The sequence below is a fragment of the Otolemur garnettii genome, unplaced genomic scaffold (genome assembly GCF_000181295.1).
Source record: "Otolemur garnettii isolate 467f Iridium unplaced genomic scaffold, OtoGar3 scaffold00082, whole genome shotgun sequence".
Lineage (NCBI taxonomy): Eukaryota > Metazoa > Chordata > Mammalia > Primates > Galagidae > Otolemur > Otolemur garnettii.
The window spans coordinates 4,347,262-4,351,857 of record NW_003852477.1 but is presented as its reverse complement, the minus strand read 5'-3'; positions in this window follow the sequence as shown (position 1 = coordinate 4,351,857).

Below are 4,596 nucleotides of genomic sequence, written 5' to 3'. Positions count from 1 at the left end.
GTCTTCTTGGATTTCACCGCTCTCATCCTCTGGCCAGATGGCCTCTATCCCCTCATGCTTCCCTAGCACCATTTGTATCACAGCACATCTGTCATTGTTTTCTGTGTCTTGGTTTCTTCCTCCTTCCCCTGCCCCAGGCTGGAGCCCACCAGGGCACAGCATCTTGTTCATTCATCTCTGAGCCCCTGTTTCCTAATTGGAGATTAAATTGTAAGAACCTTACTTTCAGTCTCAACTAATTTATTTCCTGTCCTCAAATCATTTCCTGCCCCTCCTTGGCCTAAGCCTTCTGTCATATGAAATGGAAACAATCCCCATTGCCACGCTGTTTATCAGGACTGGCAAGGTGTTGCTGTCAGAGCTGCAGAGGGCTGATGCCAGGCCCCTTGCTAGGCTTGGGACAGGAGGGGAATGATCCGATGCTTCTCCTGCCCACCCCATTGGAATTAGAGAGAAGATCTTAGAGAAGGTGGGCCGAGGTAGCGAGGACCGGCCAGTGGGTCTTCTCTCTGCTACTCCTATTCTGCATCTCTTCCTGGCCCCTTCTTTTTTGCTGAGGCTGCCTATTTGGCCCTGAGTTTTCCAGGATATTAGATCATTAGAGTGGGCAGGGGCCTGAGATTGGGCAGAAGTCTGTCCTCAGATGTCTGTGTGATCCCAAGCCAGGGCCTTCCTTCCGCTCAGGTTAGCGGCCCCAAATGCTAATGTCTGCCTGGAGCCTGACAGAGCTCTGCTGGGCTGGGAGAAGCTAGGATACCCCAGCCTATTCCACAAGGGACAAGAGCACAAGGAGAAGAGTTGGTCAGGGGCATAGAGAAGGAGAAGGGGGCTAGAATGCAGGGTGCTGTCTATGGAAAGCTTACCAACAACCTCCCCACACCGCCAGGCCCTGCGCCCAGTCCACTGGGGATGGGAGTAAGGGAATGGGGCCTTCACACATCTCCTTGGCCTTGATCAGACCTCAGTGCTATTTCCTTCCTTTTCCCCACATCTAAGGGAATACAGACTAGGAGGCTAACCTGTGAATTGGCTGGGGCCAGGCTGAGGGCCTGAGTCCCCTAAGTTAGGACTGAAAGTTCTCAACTGGGAGTGACATGTCAAGATCTCCAGGGAATTTCATGAACCCTAAGGCCTGCTTGAGAACCTAAGGTATGCTTAGGACTGAGGGAAGCCTTAGTGGGAAAGGGGGAGAGGTAAACGCAAGGGCACCACCCCACACTCAGTGATGTCCATCATAACAACAGGCCTCCCAGGAAGCAGTGAGAACCTCAGCATTGGGGTGTGCAGTATAGCCCACCTGCTGGCAGGGGAGGGGCCCGTAGCCCCTGTGGCTCTTTGCCCTGCATGAGGACTGCTGCGGACCATCCTGTCAGGGTTTCAAGGCATCAGGAAGACTGCAACTCCCAAGGTTGCATCTGGTCACAACCTGCCACACCCAGCAGTTCTGTCCCTCAGCCCCTCATTTATGCACCAAATCTTTTCTCCCTCTCACCTCTTTCCTTATCAGGACCTAGGTAAAAAGCCTACAAAATGTATTCTCTTCGAGGATAGTTTATAACAAAGCAAGATCAGGGTGCCTCTCCAGTGGTTGGGATTTTAGGCACCCAGGAAAAAGATTTTTTTCCCATAGGGAGTAACTACTGTGAGCACTCACATCATGTTTCATGGAGTCAAGGCTGGGCAGCAGCCTTATGTAAGGAAGAGCCCATCTTGCCTCTGAGCCTAAGGGTCTGGAAAATTCTGCCCAAGACCCCTGGGAAAGGTTTGGGCAATGTAGTCAGAAAGCCAAACCTTGCCAGAATTTTGGGCAGACAGTGAGCAGCAGCAGGGACCAAGGCCCAGGCTGGCAAGTGAGGTCAGGGTGGAGGAGGCTCTGCTGGCCTGGGCTGTGAGGGCTGGCGAGCTGCACTACAGGGCACCTAAGAAGGGAGAGGGAACGACAGGTACCTGTAGCCAGCCCTTGCCCTCTCTTTTGGGCATGAGCTTCAGGGCACTAATTATCATACATTGGTCTTTTGCAAGGAGTACACACTCACACACACAAATACATGCACACAAAGACATAGGAAATACATGGGCAAATATCCAGATCCGCTTGGACACAGTGACACATTCATATCAGATCCACATACATAGCCGTATATACTATGCACAGTCCACACGGCAACACAGACACATGTGCACAGACTTCCCAGACAGATACACGCGCACACACACACACACACACACACATACACACATATCGACCAGTGCTGCTGTGACAAGCCCGGCCGGGTGTTCCTTGCCTGGTACACCTTGCCTTATCTTATCTGGGCACAGTCAGGACCTCCGGGCACCTGGACCCTGTTGGTAGGCCCCAAGCTGTGTATCTCATCAGCCAGGCTGGCACAAGATGTCCCTTATGAGGCACATCTATGTCCTCAATGTCCTCAAACAAATAGCCACCCTCAGATCTAGACCTTTATTTCCCTGGGTACTGAGGGAGCTCAGAGTCGTTCCTGACAGGGGCGAAGCTGGGGCCTTAGGGAGAGAGAACTAAAGGCTCCAGAGCTGAGAGAGATGGGGGTGTGGAAGATACAGTGTTTGGGAAACACCAAAGGTAACTCAGCCAACATCGAGGGGCAGCTGGGCTCATGACACATGCACTGTGATGAAGCCATCTTAAGCCCAGGAGGAGAGAAGAAAGAGTGGACAGAGTACTGGCTGCCCGGTCTCTCCTCTGTCCATCAAACATGCATTCAGAAAATAATTAATGACATCTCCTACATTCTGAGGAGATAAAGCGTGTGCAGGTGGCAAAGTCCCTGCTCTCCTGGAGCTTACACGCACCCAGCCCTCTGTCTTCCTGTCCTCTATTCCATCCACCCTTGTGTGGGGCTGTGTCTGGTTGAGCAGGGCACACGTGAGATGTGGCAGATTATACCAGGTGGTCCTGTGAGGTGGGGAAGAGCAGTGAGAGCCTCAGAAGTTTGAGAAAAGGAGATGTCACTGTGGCTGTGGACCCTCTGAGGAAAGGTCCCAGTGGACATGTCAGGGGCAGGGAGGATGGCATTGGAGACATGACTAGAGAAGCACCCAGGCAGAGAATGTCAGTCAGGAATCTTTAGGTTGCAAGTAACAAAATGGGACCCCACACTACACTGGAAAGGATTTTATTGGTTGGTGGCTGAGTCCGGGGTTGGGATGAGCTTCAGCTAGGCCTTGATTCTGAGGCTCAGATGCTGTCCTCGGGAGCTGCTCCCTCGCTGGTGCCACCCCTATCACCTTTGGAAGTTTGGGTTGATGAAGGAGAAGCTCCAGATCTCACCCCCTCCCAGCTTAAGTTTCGTGCCTCTGTTCCAGCATGCTCTAATCGCATTCCATTTCACTGGCTCTGCCTGGGTGGCGTGCTCACCCCTAAATGAATCACTGTGGCTAGGGGGACACAAGGTGGGAACTGGCGTAGGTCCCATGCTTTACCCAACCTCCACCCAAAGCGCAGGCAGAGCGACCAAGGAATGGTTTCTCAAAGTAAGCCAGATTCAGTTAGGAGATCAGGATGAGGGAACCTGACTGGAAATGGTCCCAACTACATGCAGGAGCCCACAAGAACAAAGGCACAGAGTAGGGAATGTGCAGGGAAGCAGTAAGGGTGCCTGGTGTCAGGAAATGAAAAGGAAATGGAGGAATCCGAGAGCTGGGGGATGGATGGGATGCTACTGCACAATCCCTACCCTTGAAGTCAGACGAAGGTTTTGGACTTGATTGTGCAGGATCCAGGGAGACCTGAAAGGTCCTGAGATGGTGCACACTGCCAGCCTCAGGCAGACTGCGGGTGTTCTTGGGCTGTGAGGAGGTGAGGAGGTAGGGACCGAGGGACTCAGGGAGTGAGCTGAGCAGACACCTGGGGGAAGAGCAGTCCAAGAATAGGGCACAGCTGGAATGCCTTAGGGGGGTGTTACTGGAATATTTGAGAAACAGCATAGAGGCCAGGTCAGAAGTGCATGAGAAAGCCTGGGATCCAGCTTCTCCATTGTTTTGGACTGAGCTCCTGCACTAGACTCCAGTAGATCAGGCCCAACCAAAATGGGGTCACTCGTATTAAAGTTTCACATTACCAAACCAAAACTAAGTTGTTACCTGTCCTTGAAGAAACTGGGAAAGAAGGCTGGGCACACTGGCTGTAATCCTAGCACTCTGGGAGGTGAGGTGGGTAGATTGCTTGAGCTCAGGAGTTTAAGACCAGCCTGAGCAAATAATCGAGACCCTGTCTCTACTAAAAATAGAAAAACTTGGGTGGCACCTGTGGCTCAAGGAGTAGGGCGCCAGGCCCATATACTGGAGGTGGTGGGTTCAAACCCAGCCTCAGCCAAAAATTGCAAAAAAAAAAAAGAAAAGAAAAGAAAAGAAAAACTGGGGCAAGAGGATCACTTGAACCCAAGAGATTGAGGTTGCTGTGAGCTATGACACCACAGCACTCTACCCAGGGTGACAGCTTGAGATTCTGTCTGAAAAAAAAAAAAAAAAAGAAATTGGGAAAGAGGGTGGCACCTGTAGGTCACTGGGTAGAGCACCAACCACATACACCGAGGCTGGTGAGTTTGAACCCAGCCAAGG